The sequence below is a fragment of the Pistacia vera genome, unplaced genomic scaffold, assembly GCF_008641045.1.
Source record: "Pistacia vera cultivar Batoury unplaced genomic scaffold, PisVer_v2 Contig1006, whole genome shotgun sequence".
Classification (NCBI taxonomy): Eukaryota; Viridiplantae; Streptophyta; class Magnoliopsida; order Sapindales; family Anacardiaceae; genus Pistacia; species Pistacia vera.
Window position 1 is genome coordinate 35,807 of NW_022195035.1, and position 20,126 is coordinate 55,932.

The 20,126-nt window shown below is 33.8% G+C and overlaps 1 pseudogene; it reads left to right on the plus strand.

The window, feature by feature from the left end:
* The window catches only part of LOC116142688, a 37,014-nt pseudogene extending 17,161 nt beyond the window's left edge, over positions 1-19,853 (plus strand).
* Positions 19,854-20,126: the final 273 nt, after the last annotated feature.

The following is a 20,126-nucleotide window of genomic DNA, read 5'->3' on the forward strand; positions in this document are numbered from 1 at the left end:
TTATTAAAGCTTCATTGTTAATAAAAATAATTAAATCTTCATAGGTTAATTCTTCATAAGGTATATTTCCGTCATATTTTCTATATAATGCATTTTTAATAGTTTGACTAAATAATTTAGGTAGACCGTCTAAGAACCTTTCTTTCCAATAAGGTTTCCTACAGTCTGTTCTTGTGAATACTTTTTGTAAAAACATATCCTTATACCATCTAGAATCTGCTATGGTTGGACATCTTAGGTTTGATAATATTTCTTGTGATTTTTCTGAAAGCTTGTTGGGTCTCCTACAAAGTTTTTGGTTATTACATAAATTAATGTAGCTACAGCGTCTCCTTCTTCTTGCTCATACTCCATTTGACTAGTACCTTCTATTTTGACTTTCCTAATCTTTTTTGTTACGTGTAATATGTGATATTTATGTAATTCTAGTAAATCATTATCCGACCAATTTTAAAGCATTCCCGTAAATCCTGATACTAATATTTTTGCTATTGATGATCGGTGTTGTCATGTGATTTATAGGCTAATCCTTACATAGTCATTTCTTGTAAAACATTTAATATTTGGTGTTCAGCTAATCCATCTATATTCCATTCATCTATTCATGTTCCATTATAGGAAGATCATGCCATTTGCATTACATCTTCAAATTGCATATCTGGTAAGGAAGGTCTTGGGTAATAGTTTCGAGTTTTAGGATATTTCATATTATTTCTCATTTTATTAATAGATAAGTTTTGAAAATTTTGATTTAATTCTTCTATAAGGTCGGATTCTGTAAGAACATTAATATTTGATTTAGAGAGTGATAATTCACTATGTTTTTTGCTAATAGTTTCTTCTTTTGGACTAATATTTTTCTTCATGCGAATTATTGTTCATAAATCCTTACTAAATTAGGGTGATAATTCAGTAAGGATTTTTGAGTGAAAATAAAACTATTGTAATAATTCAACCGTGTTAGGTGGTCCCAGAGGTGGTCCCGTACTTTGGTAGTCCCATGATCTAAGAGAGAAACTGGAACTTTTAGGTTAGAATTATTTTAGAGATGTCTAATTTCTTAAGGAGATTAGGAAGTAGCAGTAGGTGAGATGATAGTAGTAGCAGTAACGCTATTAGAATTAATAATCAATAACAAAGTACAAACAATAATCAAGAATTAATGAAATCAATTAACACTCAAGAAATTAATATGGCAAAAACTGATCAATACGTACATAACTAGAACATACCACTATTTAAAAAAGACACAATATATCAAATAGGTAGTTTTGAATTTATGTCAGATTACTCTATTAAAACAATAGAAGACACAATAATGATAACCGAAGAAAGAGTTGAAGAAATTCAACTTCTTTCTATAGAAGCAATACATAAACACAGACAAAACAATTATAAATTTTTACACATAGGATCAGTACAAGTAGCAGTAAAACAATTATTTAGATTAGGACAAAACATTTCAATATTAGTAATGTTAACAGATACAAGAAATTTAAACTTCAATAACTGTTCATTAGCAGTATTAAATTCTAATTTAGAAAGTGGTCCAGTATATTTTGATTGTTATCCAAACTTCACAGTACGTTTATATGATCCAACAATATTGTCTACATTAACTATTAACTTAAAAGCTTCTAATCTTACTTATCAAGATAAAGCCCAACCAGTAGCATTAATATATACGATTTATTACAAAGTTATGAATACCACAATTAGTCCAAGAGCCATTAGGATGTCCCCACCAGGACACACAATTGTTATGGAAGTTGATAAAACAAAATATAAAACTTTTACACCAAAAAGATTACCTTGGGATGAAATTATTAAACAAACAGATTGGAAATTAGAAAAATTATGCCCTCCAAAACCTTTACATGATCAAAATGAATCTGTAATACAACAAAAAATACAAGAACCAAATTGTACAATAAGATTAAAATTTAGAGAAACTCCCTTAGAACAAAATCAACCCATAATTACTAACAAAAATCATCACAACCCTAGGATTGAAGAAATTAGTACCCCTAGGCCGTCATCAACAAGTTCAACAAGTAAATTAGTAGGAGTAAATTATTCCCCTCCTGTACCAAAACCTGCATATGAAAACACATCAAGTCCACCTAGTTCACCAACACAATCAGAAGTATTATGAAATTATAATCAAATTAACACAATAATTAAACCCTTTGAAGTTAACAAAGAATTATTAAAACAAGAATTCTTGCAAAACTATAATAAGGAAAAAAGACAAATTTTCTTTACAACATTGAAACCAAAAGAACAAAATACCCTTAGATCTAAATGGTACAATACACGAGAAAAGTTGAAACAAAATATTTATTTCTTTAAGTGGTTAGAAAATAGAAAATATTATCAAAATTTGAGTGAAAAGAAAACTATTTTTGTAACCACTAATACAACAAAAAATTGGCAAACATCAACAAATAAAACTATTACATCTGTACATCCACCTTTAGAAGAAACTAAAATAGAACATCAACAAGCAGAAATAATAATAGCATCACCCTTTAAAAAAATTAATAAAATTGATGATGATAAAAAACAACCAACTTTAAGAGACATTAAAAATATTCAACATCAAAACAATTACTCTAATCAAATTGTCTACACTATTAGTCAACAAATGAATAGGATCGAAGATAGTAGAAATAGGAAATTCAACATCTAATTCAACATCCCTTTATTCACAAAAATATTTAAACCCTTTGATATACCAAAAGAAGAAATAGTTAAATTTAATAATCACAATACTACTTTAGAAAACTTAGTAAAAAACTTAATGAATTAGCACCTTCAAAATCAAACATTAATGTCCTTTCAAAATCAACCCCAATGAAAGAACAAAATTATAAGAAAAGAAAACGTTCTTATTACAATAATAAAAATAAAAGAATAAAATGTTGGAAATGCCAACAAGAAGGACAAAATGCTCTCATGTGTCTAACAAAAAGATAAAAACAACAATCATTAAACTTTATTCAAAATAATTCCGATGAAGAATCCAGTAATTCATTCATAGATATAGAAAACTCTCCAGATATTAAAAGTAAATCTCTACAAAATCCTAATAGTTCAATGAAATCAATAAATATGATATCAACATCTAGACCTAAGTCAATAAATGTTATCACTAAATCAAAAGAATTTATATTAGATATTATTGATAAAATTCAGGATGAAGATATTAAGCGAGAATATTTATTAAAACTTAAAGAATTAATTTTATCCGAAGAAAAACAAAAAGATATAGATTCTTATAATTTAAAAGATATATTAAAAAGATTTGACAAACCCACACAAGTTACTCTAAGTGACTTGCAAGAAGAAATCAATATTCTAAAAAATTAAGCTAAAGAATTACAAAAAGATAATTTTAAAATTAAGACAGAATTATTATGTTTAAAAGCCTCTAAAGAAACTATAGGACAACCATCAACCTCGAAATCAGAATTACAAATTATTGAAGAAACTGAAGAATCATTTATTAATGAAATCTCTAGAATTCAATTTCAAAAATGGCATGTTTATATTAGGATCAATATTAATTATGAATTAGATATTATTACACAAGCCTTAGTAGACACAGGAGCAGATCAAAATTGTATGAGAGAATGATTAATTCCAACAAAATATTATGAAAAAAACAAAAGAAAGATTACATGGAGCTAATGGTCAACAATCAAACATTAATTATAAATTATCCAATGCTCATGTATGTATACAAAATTTTTGTATTAAAAATACATTTATTCTAGCAAAAGATTAGATCAAGATGTTATATTAGGTACCCCCTTTATTACTCAAATTTACCCCTTCACAGTAAACGATAAAAGAATTGCAACAAATATTTTAGAACAAGATGTAACATTTGAATTTGTTAATCCTCCATTAGTAAAAGATATTAATAATTTAAAAAACTTATCAATATCAAAAATAAATCTTATTAATAATAAGAAAAGACAAATTAATTTCTTAAAAGAAGAACTAAAACATGAAAGGATAAAGCAACAATTACAAACTCCAAAAATTCAAGAAATTATTAAAAATATAGAAAAACGATTTTCACATGATATATGCTCAACAATTCCAAATGCCTTTTGGAATAGAAAACAACACATAGTTTGTCTTCCCTATATCAAGAGTTTTGATGAGAAAAATATACCAACAAAAGCTAGACCCATTCAAATGAATAAGAAATTACTTGAACACTGTCATAAAGAAATCAAAGATTTATAAGATAAAAAATTAATTAGACCTAATAATTCTCCATGGAGTTGTTTTGCCTTTTATGTCAATAATGCAACAGAAAAAGAAAGAGGGGTCTCAAGATTAGTAATCAATTATAAACCATTAAATAAGGTATTACAATGGATTAGATATCCAATACCTAAAAAAAAAAAAGATTTAATTAATAGATTATATAATGCTACAACATTTTCAAAATTTGATATGAAATCGGGATTTTGGCAAGTTCAAATAGATGAATTAGATAGATACAAAACAGCATTTAATGTTCCTTTTGGTCAATATGAATGGAACATTATGCCTTTCGGATTAAAAAATGCACCTTCAGAATTTCAAAATATTATGAATGATATCTTTAATCCCTATATACACTTTACAATAGTATATATTGATGATGTCGTAGTTTATTCAGAATCAATAGATCAACATTTAAAACATTTAAAAATATTTGAAGAAATTATTAAAAGAAATGGATTAGTTGTTTCAGCCACAAAAATGAAATTATTTCAAACAAAAATCAGATTTTTAGGTCATGAAATTTAAAAAGGAACTATTAAATCAATTGATATTTCAATAGAATTTGCAAATAATTTTCCTGATGAATTAAGGGACAAAACTCAATTACACAAATTTTTAGGATGTCTAAATTATGTAGCAGATTTTTTCCAAGACCTTAGAAAACTATGTGAACCGTTATATCAAAGACTTAGAAAAAATCCTCCCGCATGGTTTGAGTTTCATACCCAAATAGTTAGAGAAATTAAATCCAAAATTAAATTCTTTCCTTGCCTTAGTATATTGGATCCATCAGCCTATCCTATTATTGAAACTGATGCCTCTGATAAAGGTTATGTTGGGATATTAAAACAAAAATTAAATAGCAAAGAGAGTCTAGTTAGGTTCCATTATGGAGTCTAGCTCGATGCTCAAAAAAATTATTCAACCATCAAAGAAGAAGTTTCATCGATCGTTTGATGCATTACAAAATTTCAAGATGATTTAATTAATAAAAGATTTTTTATCCGAACAGATTCTTTTGCATCAAAATTTATTTTTGAAAAAGATGCAAAAAATTTGGTTTCCAAACAGATTTTCGCCAGATGGCAAGCAATATTTTCTTGTTTTGACTTTGAAATCGAACATATCAAAGGACATAATAATTTATTACCTGATTTTCTTTCCCGTGAATTCTTACAGAGAAAGAAAACAGTTGAGTGATGAAAGAAAGAGAGTGATTGAGTAAAAGATGGGCACTCCCATCAAACCCCAAAATAATCCAAAATCAAAAGCATCGTATGCGATGCTACCACCTCAACAACCTATTACCCCGCAATCAAAACCTTCAAAACCCAATAAACAGAAAACCATTATTATCCAAGCAAATCGGTTCACTCTTCTAGATGAAGAATTTGTTTCTTCATCACCACCTAAAAATTACCAACAAGCCCTCACAATACCAACTTCTTATTCACCTTCTCTATCAAAACCTATTAACATTAATCCGACCTTTCAGTACATTGAAAAAGAAACAACCCAATCAATTTGTATTATTGAACCTGAATTCTGGGGAAAAACTTTCCAAGAAACCTTATCAAAAATTTTCCCCACAAATTTTAATTTTATTCTCGATGATCTATTAAAAACAAGAACCTTTTATGAATTTATTTTAGTTATACTGATTCAATTGAAATTACCCATAATCTAGATAAAAATGACCCAAATAAAATTGCTTTTTCAAAATGCAAAATCAAAAAAGTCTTGAGACCACAAGATTGGCGTATTGGGATTTACAAAAAACGCCCATTTACCCAAACCTTTATTCCTCAAGAATTTTCTTATAAAGATTATCGAAAAGCCTAGTTTTATACTTTCTGTTTATCACATACAACACATTCTTCGTTTTTTTATATTTGACAAAACTTGTCTGAAAACTTTTCCAAAATGGTTTCAACAATGATTCAATTTTTTCGGTTTAAATGAAAAAATTCTCCCACCTTTGGTTTGGGAAGGATATAAATTATTCGCCAAAAATTTCAATAACAATTAAGAATCTTTGCTAGCATTTTCCAGTAATTTCTTAATTGCTTGGATAATGAGCTGGCAATTTTATATCACTACACCTCCTCCTCCAAAATTCAGAGAATTACAAAGAAAATTCTTTATTAAATGGTGGCCTAGCTTTTCCATCCAAAATGTTAGCCCACCAGCCGTGCAGATATGGATTTCTCAACACCTTCATAACAACAATCAACATTTCTAGCGCAAAAATCAAAACTTTTGGCTGATTTGGCTCAATGCCAACTAATTAATAATTATAGATGGAGCAATAAATACCAATCCAACGTGTCAAGATAGAGCAATTTGATTGGCTTGTCAATCCAATGTGTCAGAATGGAGCAATTCTAGAGCTTCTAAAATGTGTCACACGGCGAACAACCTACATGGGTATTCAACTTTGTATATATATATATATATATATACACACACACACACGTTGCCTAACCACTGTCCATAATTATGATTGTTCAAAGCCTGTTGTGATCGATAATTTCACTGTCAAACCATCAATTTGGCTATAGAATGGTAATAGGGCAAATACCGATTGTGATATCATGATTTAAGAATGCTTCGAATTTGGACAGATCAAGGTATAATCGAGGTCTACATGCCATTGCCAAACCATAACCAGGATGTAATTAATTGTGTTTATAATTTGTTATAACTTTTCTAGGAACACTCCTAAACCATAAATTTGAATACTTATCCATGATCTAAGGATGGCCGAAATTTGGATAGCTCGATATATCATAAAGATAAGCAATTCCATCTGCCCCTACATTAGTCAGTCCTAGGTTATTTTTTATAGTCAGACCAAGTATTAGGCAGCTTGCCTGATACCAACTTAGAGAGACGTTAAGCCACTTAATTTTTTATTGATATTGTACTTCGGCATCTTAAAAAAATTGTCTAACAAATAGTGAGGAATTTGTTGCCTAACCATTGTCCATAATTATGATTCTTCAAAGTCTGCTACGGTTGATAACTTCACCGTCAAACCATCAATTTGGCTATAGAATGGTAATAGAGCAGATACCGATCCACAATTTATCCATAAGGTATGATTGAGGTCTACATTCCATTGCCGAACCATTATCAAGTTATGATTGGTTGCATTTATAAGTTGTTATAACTTTTCTAGGAACACTGCCAAACCATGAATTTTATTGAAATTTGGATACCTTGATACAATCCCATATGTTCCTATATTGGTCAGTTTAGTAATATTCCATTGGTGCGAGTCCAAAGGAAAGGATAGTAAATATTTTGTTAAACCTACAACTTAGAAAACATTATAAGAACGCCAAGATGGTTAGACCTTCCAGATGCCAATGCAATGCACACATACTGACAAAAGAAGTAAACAAATCGTCATCCATAATTGGGCGGCATGATTTGCTTGGCAATTTGTTTGTTGTAATTCATTGCATAAGATATCATGATCCAGAAAGCACACCTTTGATATATTGCCTAAGTATTAGTAAATACTTAAATGATTGGGACACATACAGTTGAATACATCAAAATCACCATATATTGACTACAACCAACAAATCTTTACATCATCAAACGTCAAATCTCAAATGTTCATGCAGGCAAAATAACTTGCACAATAACAACTATCATAATCCAACAACACCAAACCCAGAATAAACAAATCTCTGAATCACCATCACCATCATGCCGGGATACTAACCATGACACTCCCACAACACGAAACGTTGACATCCACAATGACCAAATCCAACACAATAACATTCTTTTCATAAATCACAAAATCAAACCTCAACTACTATCGGATTTTCCCACCCTGTGACAATAATGCACCAAGTAGCATAATTTGATGATAGTTGAGGGCTGATCGTCTCACCTAAGAACATAGTTAGCAAAAACAATACTAACACGAGTCTTGTTAACATAAAACAATCCATAAATGTTTCATGTAGCTCAGTCCCAAAACAAATGCTTACATATCGGCCGGAACAAACAAATAGCATGGCCGAAAAAACAATGCTTAATGTTTAGACAAAATACAAACCATGAACGTTTAATGTTACTCAGCATCAACAATACAGGGGAAAACTAATTGCCCCTCACATGAACATACCGACAACAAATACTCACTATTCGGCTAAAATTGTAAGCTGAAAATAAAATCAGCAAACATCAGTGAGCATATAATTCACGCTAATCGATTGCAACCACAGACATACCAAATCAATGACCTTACTGAAGACTTAATAAACACAACTTGGTACAGAACAACGTTGGCCATTGTATGAACACGTCAACTTTTTTCCCTGTAACCTGAAAACGAAATCAACAAAATCAACAAATTCACATTTTATGCCGATCGATCAGTAGAAAAGACACACCGAATCAATGACTCTACCAAAAAAATAATAAACACAAATCCTTATTTCCTTGAAAACAAACATAACAAAATGTAATGGATCTTCATGTAAACATTGTTAAGGAACAATTATCCATTCGTATAAAAACTGGTACCTAAAAACGGAAACGATAAAAGTTAATTAATCTTCATATTAAAATTATCAAAGAACACAATTATTGTTCGGAAGGAATAACACAATCAATCATTCAAATAAATTGGCCGAACAAAAACAATCATTCAATCTAACAATAACCATTAAAATAATCAGGAGACATACTTACAGTTTCGCATTAAAATAGTTAGAAGATATACTTACAATTCAGAAGAACAAATCAAAATAATAACTCATCTAACAGTGTCAATCCGACATCCTGCCTTTATTACAAACCAATTTATGAATCTCTGACTTGTAAATAGCAACAAAAACTTACATAAATAAAAAACCGTCGATCAAAATGCATGTGAAGAACAGACATATTATTTTCACAAACTAAACTAACATATAAACAATTAACAAAAGACCAGATGTATTGTTGACACCAACTAACAAATTGCGATGATACACAACTGAACATGAGCCCTTTTTATAACCCCTTATTTAGACCTTCCGAATACCAACGCAATTAAATATGATTTCAATACGAAGAAAGTTTTCTAATGTCAATAAAATGCACCTATATAATTATAGATAGCAATCTTAGAAAAATGTCATTAAACCACAATTAGTAATAGCAATCCAATACACTTGTATGCTTTTTATTAATGCACATCTTTGAAATGTCAATGCAATACACCTGTATTATAAATACCAATCCAACGTGTCATGATAGAGTAATTTGATTGGCTTGTCAATCCAATGTGTCAAAATGGAACAATTTTAGAGCCTTCAAAATGTGTCACATAGCGAACAACTTACATAGGTATTCAACTTTATATATATATATATATTGAGCGTGTCTAATCAGTGTGGAACTCTAACAGTTACTCAATGAAAACCATTTTGTTTCACAAAATAGAAGTGATTGAAGGACCTTGCTGCCCTCACAACGTTGGTAGAGGATAGATCTAGCCTCAAACTGCTAATACAGGTCTTCGTTAATGGAATGTCCTAGAATTATTGAATATGTGACGGAGTGAACTTAAACTAAAATGTTTTGTAGAATTAAAATACTAGAACTATATGTATTTTTACAGGCACAAATTTTCTTTGTGGTGAATTTCATAAATTCAAACAAGTTATAACAAGTTTATTGGAGAGCATTGAAGGTAAAAGGAGGGGATGAAGTTGGTGAGGCGGCCTAATCCATTCTAACACGATAGACACGAGGCTATGCTGAGCAATCTCCATCAATATGTCACATCATCTTTAATTTTGATGATGAGAAATTATAATTTAGTTTGTATGAAATGTCTATTGATTTTGTCGTGACATTGTTAGATTAATGCCACATTGATTGACCTTTTATGTCAAACAAAGTGGAATGTGGCTCCACTTGCTTCTCATTGATTAGCTCTACATTATTGGTTCATTTCGCTGTGTTATATGATCCATTTCTAACCCCAATTTCTCTCTAATTATTGGACTTCCTCTCCATATGGGGGATATTTACACCTTTATCCTTCAGTTTTGGGTTTGAAATTTCAAGTGGTTGCTCAAATTTCCATTAATGAATAAGAACTCATGGAAGTTGGAATTGGGAAATTTTCACCGAGTTTTGAAATAATGTCTGCAACAAAATCAGCCGTCAAATAAAAATGGGTTAGTCTCGATTTCTACAATTAACTCAATTCGACAATATGATGACAACCAATAAGGAGAAAATAACAATAATATAATATAAAGATTTAAAAAAAAAAATAATAATAATAATAATTTAATCTCATTATCGATGTCCAGGGTATGATCAACTAAACGGTTTTAAGTTACATTAGATGAATATTTATTATTTTAACCTTCAAGTTGCATTTTTTTAATAAATAATATATTATAGTTCGTACAACTTAATAAAAATAGCATAATCCTAAATAATTAGGAACAAGTAGTACTTGCACCAACCGACTTAATAAAAATAGAATAATTAGGAACAAGAAAACAGGATAATCTAAAAGCTCATTTTCTTACTTTATTGTTTTTTTTAAATATCTTTTATAGTGCTATTATATTAAATATAACTAATTTTGGGATTAATTATATTAAGTATTAACCCACCAATATTTCAAATGGATGCATAGGACCAGCCGACATCGAATAGTAAGCATCATTTCCCATTAAATAATTTAAATTAATAACATGAACATTTCCAATATATATAATAACAATTATAACATTAATTTAATATGAACTTAAACTTATAATTAAAGCTTTTTTTTTTTTTTTAACAAATTAATATTCTCTACATAAACTAGTATTACTAAATAATCTAACTCATTAAGTAGACTGATTTTGAAGACTCGTTATTATCTAATAGATACCCAAATCCTGAATTAAATTGTATTTTTTTCATCATCAGGGCATCTATGCCAATTTATATGCATTTCAACTAATTTTTTGAGATTTTCGAACTGTCGATCGGGTAAAAACTCTAATGGTTACCCTTATTAGTGTTTAGGAGACTTAAACTTAAGAGTTCATAGAACCTCTGTTTGCTCTTTTATGCCACCTAATAATAATTAAATTAAATTGTATTTCCCTTTCATTGATTTGTATATTATGGAGTTGGCAACTTGGCTTGTCCTAATCCCTTTGAATAGATGAGTACCCCCAGACAAATTATAGCGAGTTGGTAGTTGGCTCCATCATTTCCTTGTGTATCATCCATTGATTTTGACTATAATCTAAAGTTGTTGTTGGTGGTGATGTTCATCAGAAATCATTGTCCCTATTTTAATTATATAGCTTAATTAAAATACTCTTCCTTTGATTTGCGTATCACTTCTTATTTAAAAAAAAAAAAAAAATTAGTATCATTAGAGGATTTTGATATACTTATGGGTACACAATATATATATCTACAACATGTGTGATTATTCTATGTAATAAGTCAATATTTGTTATAATTTAATGTATAATAAATGTTATGATTTTTATTCCAATAAACCTAATATCAGTATTATGATTTATGACATTAAAAGAATTATTCCAATAACATTTATAGGAAAATAATCAGATGCAAAGCATGCTCCACTTGGCCGGCGACTAACATTAGGTTAAGGAAAATGACTCGAAGGTGGTTGTTCTAGCTTAGGTTTTTATGAGTTTTTAGGTTTGGCTTCTAAATTTTTAATGCCAACTTACCCCACCATTTTGATATTAATTAATTTAGCTCATTTTATTAATTAACTTTTTTATGTTCATGGAAGTTTGGTATGTAGTATTGCTATTAAAAAATGAGAAGCTCACCATTGGGTTTTCAATCTATACAAACATGAAAAACTCGTCTAAAAATATCATTTCTGCGTTAAAAAAAAAAAAAATCAATATCAACACATAATGCTACACCGACCCCTCGTCGGGGCATCTTTGTCATGAACAATATGTCCCAACGCACCTCTATGTAACAACAAATAATATCTTCAAACCTAACGTTAAGAACACCAATGAATTGAACGTATCCTATAAGTTTTTTTTTATTCTCTTAAAACAAACACTTTTTTCGTTGTTCTAACACGAACACAATGCCAAAAGATTGGTTCAAGTTTTCAATGCTTGTATGGTGTTGGAAACACCCAAAAATGATGCCTGAGCTTCTGAATTTTGAAACGTAATGTAGCCTAAAGTTGAAAATTATCTTAAATTATGTTGTGTCAATTTTATGTGGCCAACCAATTAAGTTCCAAACGTGATAGAAGAGAAAAATATGTCATTGTCACACGTGTTGGCATCATTTTATTAATTACTGGCCACTGAAAGACGAGCTGTATAGAGCTTAACTTGATTCAATTCAATTTTGTATATGATTCAATTAATTTATCTTCTACTAACACACATTTAAAAATTAAAATATAATAAATCCATGGGTCCGGATGGTCAACGTTACCATGCATCCAATAGCTTTAATCCGCCAACTGGCAAACCAATGAAAAAGCTGAAATCATAATCTAATTTGAAAAAAAAAAAAAAGTAAAGGGTTTTGGAGTGTAATAGAAGGCAGTAGTGTCAAAGTTGAGGGGTAAATGGGCTTATTTAAAATAAAAAGGATTATTAATCAATTAAGTTGGCATGAGTCAAATGTGGGAAATTTCTAGGAGGGAAGAAATAACCTAAAGCTACATTTAAATAGACCCTTCGGTCTCTTTTGTCGTATTTTAATAATTTTGAAGTGTCACAATCCATGCCAAGTAATGCCTGGTAGGGATGATTGAAACCTCTATCATTGCCTTAAATACATTCCAATATGAAATATTAAATTTCTTTTATAATAAAATGAAATGCATGACTTGTCACATCATGTACCATATTTCTTTAGAGTATATCAAATACGTGAGAATATAATTCGTCTTTACGGTTTGAAAATGAAGCAATAAATCATCATAAATATGTTTAAAAGAGCTCCCTTTGGTTAGTTTTTTATAATAGCATTCTATGTTGAATAGCATTTTTAGAAAATATTAATAGATTTTGAAAAGTTTTAGGTACATTTTTAAATAACATTTTTGGAAACTGATAGAACAATATTCTATCTGTTTGTTAGTAGCTAGAATCTGTTAGAATGACGTATGATTGGCCGATTAGTAGGATCTGACCAGTTAGTCGTACACCGTTTTAGCCTTTTTAAATCATATCCATCTTAGATCTGGCCTGATCTGGTCATCATTGACGATTATATCTTAGTCGTCATCGATGGCCAAACGATAGTCAAGATATGATCATCGTTTGGCTATTGACGACCATATTATGGTCGTTGTCAACAACCAAATTTTTAATCGTGAGATCTTATCAATTTTTATCAGATCCATGATGGATTTGGCTAAAAACGGACAAATTGGTAACTGGTGGTGATAGTGGTTGCTGGCGGATGATAATGGCTTTGATGGATGGGGGGTATTTTTATTAATTTTAAATTTTTTATTAAAAAATATAATTATTAATGTTTTGAGTTGAATAGAATATGATTGGATTTTAAAGAGAATTTTAAATATTAAAATAAATATGTATTTTGATCAGATTTGATAGGATAGTAGAAAAATAAAGAAACAAATGGAGAGATAATTTCTCATGAAGTTGTCCTTATAAACAAATAAAATTTCATTTAGATTAAAAGTTTAGGTCCTCTCTTGACTCTTATACATGTAATCTCAGCCCTCCATCTAGATTGTACAATATTTTTGTATTGTACCTTGAAATGTACCCAATTTAACGCCAAAATCCAAATGCATACAAAGCCACGAGGGTAAAAAAAAGGTAAAGAAGGATAAAGTTTTAGTAGAGTACACAACTCCTTGAATTTTGTAAAGGCTATGGTACAACTTTCAGAAGGAAGCTAATCCTAATAAAATCGTCTGAAAACGTGTCCGCCTGTGGGCCACAAATCAATGCAACACGTGGAGTATGATAAAAGGTGTATGTGATATAGGCAAATAGGCATAGGATATCCGAAGAATAATTCAGCTTTATTAGTCAGTAGCTACGGCTGCGCGTTGGGTCCCCAACATAAATGAACATTTTGATTTGGAGTCGAAGCCTGTCCCCGTGGAGAACGACACTCCGCACCCAAGACGATTTCTCACTTGAAAAGTTTTAAAATGACATTTTCTCATCTACCATTAACAAACCCCCTAAGATTTAGGCCAACAATAATTTCTTACTTGAAAAGGTTTAAAATGACATTTTCTCACCAATTATTAAGATCTATTAGTAAAATTTGTTAACTAATTGTATAAATAATGTAAAAACAAAAATACACTTTCCTCTTATTCTTCTCTTTTCTTCTCTGTCTTTCGCCATTTCTCTTTTCTTATTCTTCACCTTCACCAGCTCCAAACCTGCCACCATGACCTGAAGCCCCAACGATTTCGATTGATTCGCACCTAGTCAAGTGCAAATCAATCACCATCACACTTAGCCTTCTCACCACAATCTTCTCACACCAATCAACACACAACATCATCACCCTTATCTAAACTAATAGAAAAACATCAACAAAATAGTGATGGCGCCTTCATAGTCGTGAGCCACGCGGGGGAAACATGGATGAAAACTGCGAGATCGACAAAGACGAACCCGCGAAACTGCATTCGGCGTGACCAAACCTAACACGAAAAGTGGGTGACCTATGATAGTGGAATGAGATGGGTCGATTGTGGTGGCTAGGTGTAGGTGTTAGAAAGGACAACGCGGTGACTGAGGGCAGCATCGATGGCACGAAAATAGTCGCGCAATCAACCGCATCAAGGCTAGGGCAACTGATTGCAGGGGCGACATGTCACATCATGAAGTCAAATGCACGATCGGTTGTATGATTCACAATTGATTATGATTTTCTATGTCCCCGTTAATGGCCAATTGTGACGAGGACGAGGCAACTGTGCTGGGATCGACGCAACTAAGTCAAGGCAGCTGTGGAAAGTGCAAGAACCATGAAGGCGCAAAGAAACTCCATAGACCCACGTTGCACGATCGTAAACCTTTGTCAAGGCAAGGGCAGTGTGATTGTATTGGTGACTGGGAGGGTTAAGGTTGCAATTGGGTGCCAGAAAAGTTGCAAAAGCCATTGATCGCAAGCAAAAGTTGAGAGAAAATTTTCTCTCCCTAAACCCTTTTTTCTAAGTTTACATATAGGGAGTAAAATGTCATAATTACCTTTTGATTGTTTTTTGAATTTACTATTATATTCTTCTTTAATTAAAATTACTGTGGGTGGGTGGAAAAGTATCTTTTTGAAACTTTATGAGTGGGAGTGTCTTTAGGCCAAACCTTGGGTGGAAAAAGGCGTTAAATCCTTGTCCCTACGCCACAACTCTTGTTTACCACGTGAAACATGACTCTTATTCACCACACTCTCCTTAGATTGTTTACTTCAATTAACTTTACTTTTAATTAGATCTCCTTACATTATTGGGGTGGCTAATGTACTAAAAGAAATATTACATATATATTTTTGTAAATCTATATATTCCATTACCTATATAATAATTTTTTAAATAATAGTTTTTAATATTAATTCAGCAATTTTCAAACCTATCAATAATACTAAATACATAATTAAATTATTAATAATAAAATATGTTGATGCTTGATTTTAGACGGCAACTACTTGCACGTGTGAAATGCTAAGCGGACTTAGAAGACACTCGTGATAAGGGAATATTAAGTTAAATAAGGGGTGAGAGGCAATTTTTAAAGTGGTTCAAATGCTTAAAAGCAAATCCTATGTCCATTGCTATTGTATTAACAAGAGGATAAATGTCAGGTCGCATTCAACGAGCTGAGCTACCGTTTAGAGAGAATACAAGAGAGAGAGAGAGAGAGAGAGAGAGAGAGAGAGAGAGAGAGAGAGACAGTAAGCTATTTTAGAGTAAAATTAGTCAATCCCACAAATGAGAGGGAAGACCTCTATTTATAGTGGGAAAAATCAAGGTAATGATTACTAAATCTGCAAGTGGGTGGATACCGTGCAAATCCTTCTTTGCGTCTCATTGTTCACCTGCCCGAGGGATTTCCTTGACTTATGCAGGGTTTGGACACGTGGATGATTTCCAACCACCTGCTAGCTTGGCACTCACCTACTACACTGATGGGAGCATGCCACTTGCGCCATTACGCGACGTGGCTGCATCTGGATGGTCACAGATCCTTCCCAAGTTCTGACCATCCCATGTTGACAAGGCTCCACGTCAGCGCTACCTTTTCAGGCATAACAAAAGTCCCCTAGTTCTTAAGGTTTGAGGATCGAACCTTGAAAACAACATAATTATGCCTGGATTTGACATGTCTCAAATGATGCCTGGCTGAACTGACCTAGCTACAAGGAGGTCGCGGTACACATTTCTATGAGCGACCTAAAATGGTCTTCTTCCGCAAAGTCAGCGATCTGGATTAGACCATACTCAGCGTTGTACCAATGTGCTTCGTACCTCGACCTACGTTTTTATTGAAGACAAGGGATTACCTCGTTCCGTATTCGACATGTGACGAATAGTGTTATATTCTAATCACCTCTTCAGATATTATCCGTTGCGCTAAACAGCTAACCCATTAATAAAGCAACCCTTATTCTAACAGACATGTCCTGTGCGCAATAAATATCAGCCATGTGCATTAAATGCAAGCCATACTGAAATGACATTCCCTATCAGGGCATTAAATGCGGATGAGAGTGCATTTAATGTGGAGGAGGGAATTGAGCCGTCGCTCATTTATTTCAATGGAGGGAAGCGACGATTGAATTTCTCGAAGCGTTGCAGTTACTCCTTCTCGCCGATGGATGACACGTGGTCACGATCAACGGCGAGAGGCGTATTCTGCCCAAACATCACTTGGCTTCGGGAAAACCAATCGCCATTTCTCCCACGATAAAACCCCAGGCTCGCCTTTAGCAATGTCACAACACTCACTCTTTCAGAAAAAGCAAGAAACTCTCGCGAGACCAGATTTTCCATCCCTTAAGTTGGTGCATATTTGACGTTCATAACAGGAAGTTCAATCCCCATATCCAAGAGGTAATGAAGATCCCTCCATTACTTTCCTTTTTCTTTGTAAGTAATAGGCTTCTTTTAGGGCATGAATCTTTTGGGGGTGGTCCCCAAGGATTTTTAGGGTTTTTCTAAGGTTTAAGGACGACACATTGTGGTTTTCTGTGCTTCCACCTCATCGTACAAAACTTTGTACGAAGATTGAGTAATCCCTGCATGTCACTCTTTTTCAGATCATAAAAGAGATGGACCCTTCAGCGACCAAAACAAACTAGGGGACGAGCTCGCCGGCGCAGGATGCCCCAGCGGGTCCCTCCCAAGAAATTTTATCGGTGGCTACTTGAGAGGAAATACAGAAGGCAGTAGACCAATACGCACTTTTAGCGTAGACGTCTACCGGTACAGGTTGCATTCAGCTTGGAATCTTCCAGAGGGAATGGCTGCGATCTCCGAGAATATATTCAAATGCTGAGTGCTGATTCCCTTCCATCCCTTTATTAGGTTGGTCCTTGATCACTTCGGGGTCGCGTCTTTACAACTAACATCCAACGCATATATGATAGTTGTGGCTATGTATATCGCGTGTAGGGAGAACGGTCTCGGCAAGTTGACTCGCTAGAGCTCGCTTGCTCGTATTATTTGAAAAAGAGCAAGGACAAGGATTCTTATTACCTCTCGAAGCGATCCACGATTGAGGGAGGCATATTCAATTACCCCAGTAATGTCGGGGCATATGAGACGAAGTTTTTCTTCTTTTATTACGATGGCATTTGCCATTTTAGGTCTTCCTTTCTTTTACTTGGTAAATTTTTCTTTTCTTTTAATTTTTGCTAACGAACTCTTCCGTTTCTTAGCAAAAAACAAGACGACCAGGTTGACAGCTCTCACTAATTTTAATCGAATAACAACATTTGGTCACCTGCCCGAGTAGAGTCGCAACGCAAAACTGCTCATGACGATCGCTAACTTGAGGAAGTATGACTTTTTTTAATTCCGAAGCGACCTTGGAACCCTTACTTCATAAGTATCTATAGCCTTAGCTGATCTTATTTTTTGCATGCAACAAACTCTTTTACTAATGGTACTTGCATGCAGCGATCATGCCACCCAAAGTGCCCAGGTCGCTAAGAGCAAAGAGGTTCATCTTTCCCGGGGTGGGTGCCACGGGACCAGTTGAGGCGGGCCCCAATGGTACCCCTGTTGAAGGAATGCAGGCGGGGGCGTAAACACCCATCGAACAGCCAGTAGAAGCTTCCCAACCTGCGGCTGCTCGTCATAAGCAGAAGGTTGTGGCCCAAAAATCCAAGAAAAGGAAGCAGTCGTAGGTCGAGGAATCAGAGTCCGAGCCAGAGGGTTTGGGCATGTAGCCTGGGAGGTTACAGCCTTACCAGGCTTTTCGCTTAAGAGGGCCCTCCACATGCGCGACTGGAATTACACTTGCCTTTGAGGGCTTGCATAGGGGGCAAGGGGAGACCGTGGCTTTTGGGAGGAGAGCGGGTAAAGAGACAGTGGGCGAGATGCCACCTGCTGCGGGAGCTGGCGCGCCTGTGCTGGACTCTATAGGGCAATTCTTGGAGGACTTTCAGCCGGCGATGTTCACCCTTCTAGAATGCCAACTCGCCAAGGCCTTTGAATAGTTTGTGGCCTCCAACCCTGTGGACCTAATGACAAGTGCATTTCAGCTGCAAAGCCAGGTAAGAGGGTTTGTCCTCATTGAGGACTTTCCTATATTTCCCTTGTTTTTTCAATGAGATGGAATTTAACCCCTGTTTCTTTTGCTATGCAGTCTTTGCTCGGCATGCACTTGGCACAGCAGAAGACCCAACTGGAAGCCGCTTGGGGGCTCATCGAGCTGAAAGAGGAGAATGCGCAACTGAAACGGGACTTAGCAATTACGTAGAAGGAGATAGACATGTCCACCATTCAGGTGAACCAGTACATGTCGGAGAGGAATGCTGCGCTCCGCACGGTGGACTTCTAGAAGGCCAAGCTGGAGAAGAGGGGAGAGGAGGTCACAAAGCTCCAAATGACAGTGGCCAGACTTACAAAAGAGGTTTGCGATAAAGAGCTAGAGCTACGAGTGAACTCCGAGCAAGCCTTGCGAGTAGAAGAAAAAAGAGCGCGGTTGTGGGAAACCACCAAGAAGCTGAGGTGGGCACTCGAGGCGGACCCCGAATTGTTCCAGGGGTGCGTTGCTTTGTTAACCAAACAGATGATGTGACAGGAATTAGAAATTGAGAGGAGAGTCGCTGAATGGTCCATTTACGCCTTGCGACTTAAGAATCCGAACGTAGGCCTCACCGATCTCCCGGATGATTACCAGAGGATCCTCGCTTCCATGGCGAAAGCTGACGACGAGGAGGAAGATCAAAGGCCTTATCCGGAGGATGATCAGCCAGAGGAGTATGTCCCGAAAGACTCGGTAGCTGACCAGGTGGTCGGCGACCAACTTGGAGACACCGAGGTCGCACCTTTAGAGCCTGGGAACGAAGACCAGTGATTTTTTCTGCTTTTCTTTTTCACAGCCATGCATGTGCTCGCACATTCGTATTTGTACTTGGTTTTTAATAAATAAAAAGATTATTTCTTAAATCATTTGTGAGCACTGATGACTTTTTGACTTTTTGTGCCTCACAAAACATTACAAATGTGGACATAAGGTCGTTCTCCAACTATTTGTGATAGCACTTATAAATTTTGTACTTCACAAATATTACATATACGAACAGAAAGACAAACACTGCGAGGAACAAGATCGCACAAAAGTGATCCT